Source organism: Desmodus rotundus, chromosome 3, assembly GCF_022682495.2.
Source record: "Desmodus rotundus isolate HL8 chromosome 3, HLdesRot8A.1, whole genome shotgun sequence".
In the NCBI taxonomy this organism is placed as follows: Eukaryota; Metazoa; Chordata; class Mammalia; order Chiroptera; family Phyllostomidae; genus Desmodus; species Desmodus rotundus.
Genome location: NC_071389.1, coordinates 56,431,087 through 56,446,188, shown reverse-complemented (window position 1 = coordinate 56,446,188; position 15,102 = coordinate 56,431,087). Strand labels below are relative to the sequence as shown.

General features: G+C 35.7%; 1 protein-coding gene across 1 annotated transcript in view; it reads left to right on the top strand.

The window, feature by feature from the left end:
• The window catches only part of ADGRL4 (adhesion G protein-coupled receptor L4), a 111,791-nt gene that overhangs the window by 42,309 nt on the left and 54,380 nt on the right, over window positions 1-15,102 (top strand). The gene's annotated exons all lie outside the window — the stretch shown is intronic.

Below are 15,102 nucleotides of genomic sequence, written 5' to 3'. Positions count from 1 at the left end.
AAGGGGAAAAAATGTAGAAGTGTCCCCAGGTGAACACAGAGAGTGAATGCCATATCCAAGGAGGACAATGAGCTGCTAACTGAGGGACGTTATGGACGCATTAGGTGTCAATTACAGTATAGCCTGAAATCCTGCCCATGCTGTGCTCTCCAGGGCTTGTACCGCGGAGCAGGACTGCTCACCTACTCCTGTGCCTACAAAGCTGTGTCCGCCCAGAGAGGGCACGTTTATCTAATAAGTACAATGGTCCCGTATCAAGGACATCAAGGCTTTGCATGTAACCCTGATGTCCGTGCTTCAGGGTTGTAATTCCTGGTAAAAATCGTGGTTTGGCTCTGGTATACAGTAGGTCATCAACAATTGGTGTCTTAGACTGTGGAACTCAGACTAAACAGAATCAAGAGACTTGAGCCACCTACACTTGTTCAAACTGTAGTTCGTGACCCAATAGGAGGCTGCGCAGGTAATGTAGTAGATCATGGTCAGCATTTTAAAACATGTAAGATATGAAATAAGATAGAATCCAAAATATCAGAGCACAATACATTACAGAAGCTATTTTTTAATTGTTTCCATTTATTTATTAATATATCCACCACACATGGGTGTGCAAAATACCCTTTTCACTATACTTGACTTAAAAAAAAAGGTTTGCAAAAACTTACCCTAAGAAATATACAATAAAATGGAAGAGTTTGGATAATATCTCAAATTTCCTGTGATTTGAATTCCTCATCTAAATCACAGTTGACTATGAAATCTGCATGGTCTAGGATATAGGATAATTATGTTAGGTCACATAGTGAAAATGTCGGGGCTGTAATTATGGTATCAAGAGCAAGTAATCATGTTTATTGTCAGAGTTATGGTGTATTTCAAAGGCCTATGGTTATCAGAAATATGATTTAAATGTTTATTATGGTATATGAGTGATAATTTAAAACACTAGATATTATTTACCACATATAACATATAAAACTATAAACTGCCATTGATACAGATACAGTTCAAAAAACATCTTAATTGCTTTTGCAAAATTTCATAGTTTTTAGAAAAATCATGCTGCAAGCAGATGCATTTTAGTAAAGCTACATTATTATTTCACAGAAATAGTTCATAGGAAGATATGCCCGAACGATATCGACACCTGCAGAAGCTTCTAACCAGGACTGGCTCTTTGCTGAAAAGGAACATTAGCAAGAGTTAGAAAGAGACAAAGTGTATATTTTATCAATATCAAAAATGTAATCTCTGCCACTTTATAACTGTGAATTCCTTTGTTCTTGATTGTAATATTGTCAAAATTGTTTATTTTTTCTTAGCATTTGATTCACATATCATTTTCAAACTTTTGGTGCAATCTTGCTGTAAATACAGTTCTTTTCAATCATACATGAAGTTACTTTTTTCCAATATTTTTAATAAAAGACTTTAATAAAAGAAATAAGATATTCCTTTAAGTAAGCGTCTTTCCTAAAAGATGCCAGAGATATTTCAACCAATTAGTGAACAATGAGAGGTGGAATTCATCTTTGTGCTTTCAGGATGTCTCACTTATTAAACTATGGAAATTACCTAAAGTTAGCCAGTATTCTTCAAAATGTTCTTTTGAATGGCTGTAAATTACCAGATAATTTTAGAAATTGTCCTTGGGTATTGAGGCTTTTGTTTATTCTTACCATTATATTACTTCAGTGAATGTTCTTGTACATAACTTTTACCAGATCTCTGAACCTTCAAATTATTACCTAGAAGGGAGATCCTAAGAAAAAGGATATGACCATTTTATATGGTTACAGAAAATTAAAATGTTATAGTAACATAAAATGAGTCCAGACCAGTAAAGGAAAAAGGAAGTACAAGTTGAATTTCATGACTTCTGTTAATTGCTATTGAAAAAAAAAGGTCATGAGACCAGGTGGCCCACCAGCCTGGACACTGCTCTGACACTTTCCGGGGGTCAGGGACGCGGCAGGACTGGGGTAAGATGTTAAGGAAGATGTCCTTGTGTCTTTGCTCTTTCTGCCTTCCACCTCAGTCTCATTAAAAACTGTGTGTTCTGGCAATGGTGAAATGCAGTGTGGGATAGTGTCATAACCAATGTGACTACTTATTAACCACAAAATAACAGCAAATCTCTAGCTCTTAGAAAACTGATAGTTTTTAAATACCTTTTATAGATTTTATAGATGACAATTGGCTTTGCACTTGCTATTTTCATTTTTTTGTTTATTAGTAAGGATGAAAAATTATTTACAGAGCAATGAGATATCTCTCATTTCTTTTGCAAATATATTCATTTCTATTTTCCAAGGGCTATAAAATTTCCATTATGATTTTTGATGCCCTATGTGTTCTATGCATATTTAGCAGTTTTTCATTTTTTTCTAGAACATTGTATAATTGTAATCCAAAACTTTTAACGTTTTTTGCTGTTGATACCTAATTTAATTCATTGTCATGAGGAGTGCTGTTCTTAATTACGTAGTATGAACAAAAATAGTGGGACTACCTAATTTAGCATAATGGAGCTGAAAACAAGATAAGGAGAAACTAAATTAGATTAAGGGATTTGAAAAATGAATGGTAGACTCTTGCCTTACAAAAATAAAAGAAAGTAACCAATTTGAACACTACACAAATACTGTTTTTCAATATTAATCAATCTGATATCAAGATGAAATTGTTGGATGATAGAGAAATAAGCTGTGACTATGTTGCCATTTCTTGCTCAGGTATTAACCCAGTTTTACCTCTGGAGAATGGGTAACAAGATTTGCAGTGCTACGTGAAGTTGGCATAACCAATGTAGGCATCAGGAAAGACGATCCGTCAGGGAGGAGCTATGTGTCTGTCAGAGCTTAAAGCTGAGTGCTGGGAAAGTTATGTGAATTTCCAGTGTTATACAGTGCAATGAAAAGGAAAGAAGCAAAATCCCAGTTAAGCTAAAGAGAAAATGCTGACAAACTCTGATAGTTTTGTGTTTCAGTAACATTTCCACATCCAAATGTACTGACTACAGAGGTCAATGTTATAATTATGAGTATAGAAGGCAACATTTCATGGTGTACTATGTACTGTTAGATGCCAAAGTTAATTCCAAGTAATATTAGAATATAATGTGAAAAAGGATTATAGTCAATTTTACTATACCATAGAGAAACTACTATGTAATTACATCGGTACATATTTAAACTTTCAGTAAATGCAAATTGGATAGAGTTTTTTTTTTTTCCAAAAAATTGTATTACATTGATGATGTGTCAAAATTTATGGCCCCTTAAATGAAGGAAACAAGGTCTCATTAATACTTAAATCAGGCTGGCAGTGAGGTAGGTATATACAGGGTGGAATAAAAGTAGGTTTACCATTCATATGGAAAATAATACAAACATTAGTAAATAATACAATAAATTCTGTTTTCTGTACTCACAACTGTAAACCTACTTTTGTCTCACCCCGTACTTTTATATTAAATGTGCTATCTCTATTTTCTTTGTCCATTGATTTATTTCAAGTTTGCTTTAATTTAAATGTTTAGGTTTATTATTAACAAAGTACAGCTGAATTTCATTTGTAATCCAGTAAGTGGTGTGGTATAATGAGGAACTATGGGGCTTTTCCTTTTAGTGTAACAGTTGATATATTTGATAGATTTTTTTTTATTGTTGTTCAAGTACAGTTGTTTCCACTTTCTCTCCACCACGTGGCACTCCAGCCCACCCATCCCCACTTCCCACTCTCGAACCTAACCTCTTTGTCTTTGTCCATGTGTCCTTTATACATGTTCCTTGATGGAACTTCCCCTATTTCCCCTCATTATTCCTCTCCTGCCTCCCCTCTGGTAACTGTCAGTTTGTTTTTTATTTCAATGTCTCTGATTATATTTTACTCACTTGTTTGTTTTGTTGATTAGTTTGATCTCACTTATAGGTGAGATCATATGGTATTTGTCTTTCACAGCCTGGCTTATTTCACTTAGTGTAATGCTCTCCAGATCCATCCAGGCTGTTGTGAAAGGTAGGAGCTCCTTCTTTCTTTCTGCTGCATAGTATCCCACTGTGTAAATGTACAATAATTTTTTGATCCACTCATTTACTGGTGGGCACGTAGGTTGCTTCCAGCACCTGGCTATTGTGAAATGTGCTGCTATGAACATCGAGGTGCATAGGTTCTTTTGAATTGGTGATTGATATTTTTATCCCACCCAAATTATTTCATGTTAGACATTTTATTTTTATAATCTTATTTTCTCTTAGTTTTGATTTTGTTACTTTACTTTTTGTACCTTGCCCCTTTTTTTGAAAATTCAATTGTGGGTTTTCCATCCACTTCTTTTTCTTGATATTCATAGTCTAATCCACATTTTGGTACTTTGCTAAAATTAGGTAATTACACTTCCCTTTCACAGCGTGCTTTTCTTGCCTACTCTACCCTGTCCTCATCCCGACCCAGGTAATATGAACCTTATGAACACTGCTGTGTCCATACTTGAACGGATGTAATTGCACGTTCTTATGTTATACATTCATAGTCACATAGTCACCATTCCGCTGAATCTGAGCACCGCAGGGCTTACTGCCCAGCACCATCACATCTTCACCCAGTTTGCTCATGTGGAGGTCGGTCTCATAAATTGATTATGATTTGATTAGAACACTGTTTTGAATATTGTATTTACAGAGAGAGCATGGGTGATCTACCCTCTGAAGCCACATATTTCTACAAATGTTTTTACCCCTGATGAGTGCAGTAGTTCTTTATCCGGTTAGAGAATTATAAGATCACAGGCATTTTATCTCAATGACTTATACATGTGAACACTCTCTCAGTCATGTTAGTGAGAATCTGATACTATTGTAACTAATTTTTTCCTTTGTAAACAAGCAACTATTTTTGCAGCTGAGATTTTGTAAGGTTTTTTTTTTCCAACCATTGGTTTGATTCTCCCCTTGAATATGTGTTACTTTAATGATTAGAAACAAAAATCGATAAAACTAGTTTTTCAAAAACTATTTCATAACTATCACTTAAGTACCAGAAAGACTGCATTATTCATCTGTACTATTACAGCTGATAGATAAAATGGAATGAAAATATTTCAGAATTGTTGACTTATAATTTGAATCAAATGTGTGAGAAATTTTCTCCTACCCTCTGCATCCAGTGAACAAGGAGAGTGGTTTCCAGTGTTTAGAGATATGAAAGTTTCTTTTCCTTCTATTTGCCTACTCTAGTTATGTTCAGTTATAATTCTTTGCCCTAAAATGTGTGCTCTGATAGTTCTGACAAAGAAAGGACAAAAAAAAGTATTAATACAAAATGGGAACATTTTTTCAGTGCTATATTTCTCTCAGATAATAAGTAAATGCAAAAATAGCAACAGAGACATTTCTATACATGCTTTCTCCCCACCTGCCCAGGCTGATGTATCCTTTGCAATATCTGATCCATAGTGGAAGGCAAATTTCTCATCTCAAAAAAAAAAAAAACCCTTGAAATAATACTTGTTTCTTCGAACAGTTTAAAAAACACAATTCCACTTATAATTTTTTAAACAATAAATACCCAGCATAGACACTTTATTCTCATGTAATTCTGCTTTCTTTACCATGAGAATTCTAACATTTTGCATTTGATGTGTCTGATTTTCCCTAAGTTGGATTTATTAATTCTGTGGTCATGGGAAACATGAAGTCATACTGTGCATTTTATAATCAACAATGAGAAAGTGGAAAGTATTTCTCAATATTGGTTTTTTACCTGTCTTCTTAATCAGTAACCTTGCATATGCAAGTATGTGGGCGTGGGGGGGTGGTTTGTGTGTGTATCATACTCATATTCTGGCCTGCACTTAAAGACTTACGTGCAGAAGAAATTCCAAGAAGGGGAGAGAGAAATAATGCTATGTGTTCCCTTTGGTCTCTTTGTTTGTCTTATATAGAGGGTGGTAATGACAGTTCCAGTGAGGAAACAATAACTCCATTAGTTTTCTTGACTGACAGAACTTGTTCTGGTTTCATTGAAGTTCTCTTTTTTTTCCTTTCCTTTCATCTGAGCTTTTCTACCTTCTGCCCTATGTGTTTAGCTTGATATTCCACCCAAAATATAAGCCATAGAAGGTCCATAATTGAGGAGGCTCGTAATGATGAGTTTTCTAAGTGCATCAGAGTGCTGGGTATGAGAAGAGAATTGCAACTGCTCCTGAAAACAAATGAGCCCAGAAGGCTTCCCTGGGTAGAAAGAGAGGGAAAGAAGCTTCTGCCTGGCCTCACCTTTGACTTGCAGGGTCCATTCCACAAGGAATCATATAATTGTTATAGTCATTTTAGTGTTCAAATGTACGGAGCAATACTGGAAGCATGTCCAGAGGGAAAATGTGGGGCGGGGGGAATGATGCTGCACTTAGAGTTCCTTAGCTTTCAAGTTGTTACAATTAATTCAAGCCCCATCAATACCATCTCAAGTGCTAAGAAAAGAGAGGGAACTATTTTCTCTTTTTATTTTACTTTACCCATCTGTGGTCAATATGTTGAAAAATCGAATACAAACTAAAATCTTATTCAGATTCTGAAATATTAGTGTCTTATAAAACCAGTAAAGTTCTAATTTATTATACAGGAAATAATATAATTACATGGCTTGTTGCCAAAGATATTTCATTCCTAAGGTACTCAGTATCACTCTGAATTTGAGAATTAGATGCCCACAACTTGTGCTTTCTTTAGGAGCACACTCTGTGATGATGTACATCCAACTCCATAATGCAAAAACATATCTTCATCTTTGGAGCCAGGCAGCCTTTGATTTTTCTTTTATTTTTTTTTGTGCTCACCCAAGGACATTTTTTTCATTGCTTTTTAGAGAGAGAGGAAGAAGGTTGGGGGAGAGAGAGAGACAGATAGACAGACAGAAATCGATGTGAGAGAAAAACATTGATTGGTTGCCCTCTCGTATGTACCCTGACTGGGGATCGACCCCTCAACCTTGATATGTGCCCGGACTAGAATAGAGCCCACAATCTTTTGGTCTAGGAGAAGATGATGCTCCAACCACTTAAGCCACACCAGCCAGGGCTGGAGCCAGGCAGTCAACTGTAAAAACTATGTCCAATACAATCTCTCTCTAAATTGGCATGATTTAACCCATCTGAGCATTAGTTTCCTCTTAAGTAAAATGGGACAACATCAATCATTTTGTTATTGTAGAAAATAAAATAAAATGAGCCCTCTACCAGAATGCTTGAAAAATGTTTTCTCTCTTTTTATGATTATGGGGTATAAATCACAGCAATCCATTCTTTAATACAGGCACACAAAAACTAAGTGAGTAACCAGCCACCAACAGTAGGTTCAAGCTGCCCAAAAATACTGTACAGAGGTTGGTGAAAGTAGGTTTACAGTTGTTCTTTTGGAAAAGGACATGTAGGTTATGATTAGAACAATAGATACATTAACAAAAGCACTTACAATCTCGTAAGTGCTCAAATTGGTAACCTTCATTATGCACACAATCTTGCTGTCTACTTGCTATATACTCAAGCAGATTTTGGCACCCCTATATTGGGAAAGTTTATTTCTGGCATATGCATCTTTTATTAGTTTAACCCCCTGTGTGGTTTTTCGGTAAGCTGGACTGAACCATGTGAAACTCCAAGAATTTTGCTGGCCAACACTGAAAACAAACAAACAAACAAAACCTTTAACAGGCTTCCTTGCTCCTTTTTCTGTCTTCTTACCTTCTAAACTCTGGATGTTATCATTCAGTTGGTAGGAACAGGCAAACCCAAGTAACCAAAAAAACAGCAGGGGTGGGGGGCGGACAAGGATGCAGTGATGTCTGTGGCCAAGTTCATTTACACTACTGAGATCAAAGCAGGTGGAGTTTGGAGAGAGGGTCCATGCAGAGATAACTGCAGAGGAAGACAGCAGGCTTACTCTTTGCACAGGAGCCTAGTAAATGCCAGGCTCTTGATTCCGATGCTTCCTCTCAAAGAAAAGAAGGGAGTCTTGAGCTCCACCTTGTGATTAAACAATTTATGACATAAGGTTGACTATCCAACAATTGATAGTTCTATCTAAATGTCCTACAGTCACCTGAATTTTTCCATGCCCAAAAGTGAATTCACTCTCTCAGCCGAGACTTCTCCTCTGCTTCTTCTTACTGCGATCAGTGGATCAATTTACCCACTGGCCAGAAACTGGAAGTCATCCTTGCTTCCTCCCTCTCCAAGTAACTCCTATCTAATTAGTCTCTAATCCCCACTGATATTTTTTAAATTATTTTATTATGAAAACTTTCAAACACACAAAAGTAAAAATAATATTATAAAGATTCACATGTAGCCATTAGCTAGATGACACAATTTTCAATTCATGCCGAGTTTGGTTTAATCATACCCACTTTCCTTTCTCTCGCCAGATCACTGATTTTTAACAGCTAAGTATTTCTGAAATATAGTCCACCCCACCATGTAGTTCTTTTTGGCTTACAGTGTTCTACCAGGTCTACCTGGGTCTTAACTACTTTTCCTTCTATTTCAAAAACTGTTTTGAAATTCAGATCACATCTGACTCTTTCACTATACGCAATCTGATGATGGCCATCTATTAACCAATGAATATAGTCCTAACTTCTTAGCAAGTGTCCCCCCAGTTTAGGCCATGCCTATGCTCAGATTCTTAAATCTTTTCCCTCACACCCAGTGTTCAACAATAGAGTTCTCTAAAGTATGCTGCTCCTGCAGGCCTCCTGCATTTTGGTCAATTTTTCCTTTGTCTGAATGGATTATTGGGACCCTTCCCCCTTTTTTTGTCTAACTTCTTATACTATACTTCTCCGCCTGGCTCAAGTATTTCCTAAAGCTTTTCTGTACATCACCTTCACCCCTTTATCCTGAAAATGTGTTGAGGAAACCATTCTATTTTATGAGTTACCACTGTTCTAATAAAAAGCCTTTTTTATTCGTTACACATACTACATTCTATAATTTGGGTGTTTGCCCATCTTCTCCTGTAGCTGTGGACCCTGTTACGCTGTGCGTGCCTCTGATTTTGCCATCCTCAACTCAGTATATCAGACATAACCCAGAAAGAATTTTTGCTGAAGGAATGTCAACTATGTATTAACTGTGTTTGATAAATTTTAAAAATTTATCTCCATTTTAAATGTATCGGTGAATTTTTCTAGTGGCATCCTAATCTAAATATTTATTTTATAATCCCATAGGAAGGATTAAATGTAAAGATAAGAGATTTGGTAGTATTATTGACAAATTGATTTTAACAATGGAAATCATAGCACAAAAGAATTGGGTTTCTATTTTCCTATGTTATCCTCAGCCAAAGAAACTATCTCCTTGAAAATTAATTATTATGAAGCTGGGCACTGGGAAGTGTAAGACAATTTAAATAATTCAAATTTATATATTACTTCAGGTTACTTCCAGGTAAGTGGTATTTTATGGAACAATATTTGAGCCAGACCATTAGGGAATACATTCATATTGTATATTCACTGCAGAAGATTGGGAGATAATTAACAAAATACTTTTTATTTCCAAATTCTTGATAAGGAAACTAAGAGGTCAGATGCTCAAAACCACATAGTAGAGAAGCACACAAAAGTCATTGTCAATCTTTTTTTTATTTTTCACCTATTAATATGTTACTCAAGACTTTTAAAAATGTGTTGGAGTTCAAATAACATAGTGGCATAATAATTTGTTCTAGTAACACAATCGGGTGATTTAAAGTGCCTCATTTTCTTGGACTCTGACCAATACCGCAGACCTACTGAGTCCTTCCCACTGTACTTTTGCATACCGATTTTATAGCTATAGACCACAGGGGATAAAATCTTCATCATTCTCTGTATTACCAATAACTGATCTGAGAGCACAATCCTTTTAAAGTTAATATAAACTTTTCCCAGTATGCTGTGAAGGCAGGCAAATTTTTAGATAAAAATGGAAACTTTTTATTTTAATAAGACCTCAATTATATGCTCCTGTGTTAACTTGCTTTAAAATGTGACCTCTGACAGCAGGGCACCGATTCTGACTTTTTGATTAATTTTTACTTATTTCCCATTATAGACATATTCACATCTGGGAACTGGGAAACTCCATAAATATTTAAGTAACTGAATAATTGAATCAAAACGAATGTGTGTGAAATATTTTTATTTAACTTGATTTAAATGCTTGTGTTCAATTTGTGATCTATGCATGCATAGACATATATGTTTGCTTTCTGAGTATATATGCATATATAGTCATATAGAGTTGCATAATTAACGGGTCCCCAACTCCCTGCCATGGACCGGTACTGGTCTGTAGCCTGTTGGGAACAAGCTGTGCCCCAAGGGAAGCTCTCCTGAGCTCCGCTTCTAGTCTCTGCTCCCGCAGCCCCAAGTTGCACAAAATCCACAGCAGGAGGTGAACGGGGGCAAGTGAAACCCACCTGAGCTCCACTTCCTGTGTCTCCAACCCTCACAGTCCATGGAAAAATGGGTCCCTAGTGCCAAAAAGGTTGGGACTAATGGCATGATATATTTCTTTATGTAGAATAGACAAATTAATATATAAATACACCTATGTTAATAAAGTATTAATACCAGCATTTTAAATAAGATCATTCACAATTGATCTTATTTTGTTATTATATTTTCAGCAATGTTACTCAATTCCTCCAACCTCCATGTGTCTTATCTTAGGAGTGACAAATTCCTAGACAAATGTTAAATCTTAGCTAAGTGTTTTAAATATACTTTCTAAATGTTTTGAATTTTAAGTTCTTTAGAAGAGGCATGAACATCCCAGTATCACGAGTCACACCAGCGTTCTATTGTCTGGTACATGGTGGAGTCAAATGTTAATTAATACCTTCCTGGCCTACACAAGGTTTTGAGAACTCAGTCTTTGTTCATATGTCTCCAAGTGTCTGGCTTCTAGGCAGAGCTCAAAACTCTTCTATTGGTCTGTTCTTTCTACTCACCCAAGAATAAATCAGGCCACATGCTGGAGATTAGAATTGTCAAGGGTACAAGGGATTAGAACTCAAAATGTCACTGTGTGCCAGTGGTAAGGAAAAAGAGGCCCCAATACCCAACAAAAAAACAAACAAACAAAAAATATCTTGTATGTGAGGCCAGGCCTACCATTGCTGCAAGACCATTGGAGATGACGGTCTTGCTTCTCATGGGCTGACTAGTTTTTCATTTCAGCTGGTTTTTCTAAGCAATTGAAGTACTAGTATGACAAAAATAGAGATTTGGGTGTGAGCTCAGAGCAAAAGACACTCTAGGTGATGCTTGGTTCCTTTGTTTTAGGGACAGGCCGGCCTCAGGCTAGGAAGGTAGTCTAACATAAGGTCTAACCGGTCTTACAATAAGATAGATCTGAATTGAAGAACAAAATTCTCATAATAATGAAGATTTTACATTTGTTGAACTTTGGATCTCATTGATACTAAAGAGTCAGGGACAAGTCTTAAATATTTGATAGTCTTCCCAGAGAACTTTTGTAAAGTAAACTGTATTTTTTTTTGCATGACATACAATGAAATACCATCACTTCATTGTTTTGTATAACTTCTAACAACATAAAATAATTCTTACAAAAATGTCCTTATAATGGTACTATCTAGCCATACATGAAGGCAGATATTCTGCACCATCTGAATTAACTTTAAAAAATGGAGATGACTCAAAAGATGATTATAGGAGCTTTACAAATGATTTTTATTTTCTTTGTCTCCTTTCATCATTCTTTTAAAAATTACAGTAGATAGATGAGGAACATTAGATTATGGGAACTTTATAAACTGAACTATGAGAAAACTCATTTGATGTTTTGGCATTTTATATTGAAATATTCTATCCATACCAATGGAATCCCTGAGCACTTTGAGATCTTACATTGTAAATTCTTTACAAATATCTTTATTGTTACATATATGTAAAGATGAGTGATTTAAACTGATTCCCAGGCTTTGGAAGCTCATGTCTACATAAAGAAGAGAAAAGTCTCATTGTCTTATGAAGGACTTTGTGTTACTGCAAAAAATCAGATAGCTGTTAAGAATTTTTAAAAAGGTTTAATAAGAGCTGATTTCTTTTGCTTATATAGCAATAACAATATTTTAAGTGATATTGGATACCTGTATATAGCACTTGCTACATGCTAAGTACCCATCTAAGCATCATCTGCACATCAACTCCTTTAATCCCCTTGACAGCCATTTGAGGTAGGCACCATGTGTTTTCCCTTTTACAGTCATCTTCTGGTCACAATGACTAGTATATAATAAACGCTCAACACATGATGGAGGTTACTAATATGAACCCTTTTAACAATGTAGTATGTAAGAAAAATAAGATCACTTTGACATTCATAATACCCTAGGCTTGAACCCGACTTTGCCACTTATTAGCTGTGTTCCTTAAAGCAAGGAAATCCACCTTTTTATATTTAAATTTTCTTATTTATAAAATGAAGATAATGTATGTCTCATAGGATTTATATGAGGATTAAAGATACAAGTCAGATCATGTATATGATGAAGTTCTTAGATGGTGCCTGGTCCATTGGGAAACGTTAATAAATGCTGGTCACCATGTCAGTCATGTCTGAAAGGAGTTTCCATGGAAGCTACAAGTTGTGAAACTGCCCTATAGTCAGGTAGAGGCAAAATACATCAAATACATTATTTCCTTTTTTGTTCATGACATCTTTTAACTGTTTCATAATATGTAAAATTATATCAAAGCAGAATAATATAAAAAGGTAACGCAAGAAAAACCTCATCTTTCAAGACTCAGTGAAATCTTTTCTGGCCTCTTTCCCCACTCAAGCACAATGAATGAGTCCATTACTTCCCCTTTCAGTCTTCTTTTACCACATCCACACTTCCTGCTCTTCTTTGCTCTTCCTCAACTGCCTGTCAAGGTGCCCAGGTTCTAGGAAGCAGAGACAGAGCTGTAGCTCTTTTGTTACCCATTAAAGGCCCAATTTCAAAATATCAAGACAAATAAAAATAGTATACAAAATAAATAGTTGGCCAGGGGAAGAGTAAAGTTATTAATGCAATAGATATGCCTAATTAAAATGATATCTATTGATTAAGGAAATTATAATAATTTTAAAAGTATACTGTTATCTTCTTTGTGTGTGTTCCAATAAATTAATTTATATGAGCTTGCTATTAATCAAATAGATTTTCTTATATGTGGTAATTTTTTCAGTATTCCAATATGTGTCTGGTTTCATTACACAAGTATCATTATACTTGTGAAAAAATAAGCATGTCAGAGACTTCTGGATGTTCAAAATCTCCTATTCTTTCCTGGGCACACAGCTGGACTACAATTATCGGCCTCCCTTGTAGTTAGGTGTGGCCATTTGAATAAATTCTGGTGAACAGAATGTGGATGAAAGTGTTGGGTGCCATTTGTAGGCAAAGTCCTTATTCTCAGATGCTCTATTTCATCCTAACTGCCCACCTGGATGAATGCAGACAGCTTGGAGGCCCTATGGGGTGGTGAAGCCATCAGATGAAACAAGTCGGGGACCCCGAAACACTGAGGAAGAAGCACGCCATCAACCTGAACACCGGTTTCTGACTACAGCATTAAATAATCTTTTACTGTCCTGAGTCATTACATGTTTTTTTTTATATTTATAGAAGTTGACCTATCATAACTAATACAATAAAAGTAATAAAACAAAAATACTAAGTAAAATTATGGAATAAAATAATATAGGTTGGATATTGTGAAATACTGGTATTTGCAAATTTTACATGATCTGTTTAGAAAAAAGAGGGGAATTTACCTCTAGTTGTCTGTCAAATGTTACCTTTAGCTTCTACACTTAAATCCTTAATGTTTGAAGTGGAAATAAAATTTAAGTTAAAATATAATGCAAATAAAGTTTTCATTTTCCTTCTCTCAAAATAGATCTATAATTCATTAGATACACTTTAGTCTATATTTTGGCTTTTAAAAATGATATTCAAAGAGACAGCAGGATGTATTAGTTAAGAGAATAGGCTTTGAAATCAAAATACCTGGTTCTGCAATTAAATGGCTGTGTGATATTGACAAATGGCTTTTCTTCTCTATGCCTTATTTTCCTCATCCTTTAAGGAAAGGATGGCACCTACTTCCTAGAGCTTATGTGAGGATTAAGTGAATTAATATTTATAAAACGTGAAAAGATCTCCACCTTTAATTACCATTATATATGTGCAATAGCCTGTATATGAATTACATATTCCTTTAAAATTAAATTAAACTTGGTTTGATTAAAATGGAGAATATTTTATTTTCTCAAGATATTTTTCAAGCTTGATTTGCTTTTATACCAATTTCCCTATAATTTCTCTCTCTGCTCCTCAATTAGGCTTCCCTCTGCCTTCAGAAATGACTCAATCATCCTTACGCTTACAGCTGTGCCCAAAATTTTTTACTTTAGTGACCTTCCTTCTCGCTGGCTAACCAATACTTACCTATACTAGATTGACCAGTTTGGATCAATTAGTTTTCCAGGGCTGCCCTAGCAAACTTGCACAAACTTGGTGGCTCAAAAACAACACAAATGTATTCTCTCACAGTTCTGGAGGCTACAGGTCTGAAATCAAATTATTGGAAGAGGCATGCTTCCTCTGATGGGCCTAGGGAGGAATCCTACCTGTCTCCTACTATCTCCTACTGGTTGCCAGCTCTACATAGCATTCCCTGGCTTGCAACTGCATCACTTCAAACTCTGCCTTTGTCTGCATGTAGCCTTGTTCTCTGTGTCTCCATGTCCAAATTGCCTGCATATTGTAAGGACACCAGTTATTGGATTAGGGCCCAGCTAATCTGCTATGACTGTGTGGTAACTTGATTACATCTGCAAAGGTCCTGTTTGGAAACAAAGTTGCATTCACAGACATGGGATCAGGACATAAACATACCTTGGGGGAGATACAATTCAACCCACAACAGGATCTTTCTCCTCCAGCCCTTCGTGATCACTTCTGAGAAGCACTTGATTTCTACTTACTTGACAAACAATATAAATCTGCTTTCTGATTTTACAGTTTATGAACCTATGTA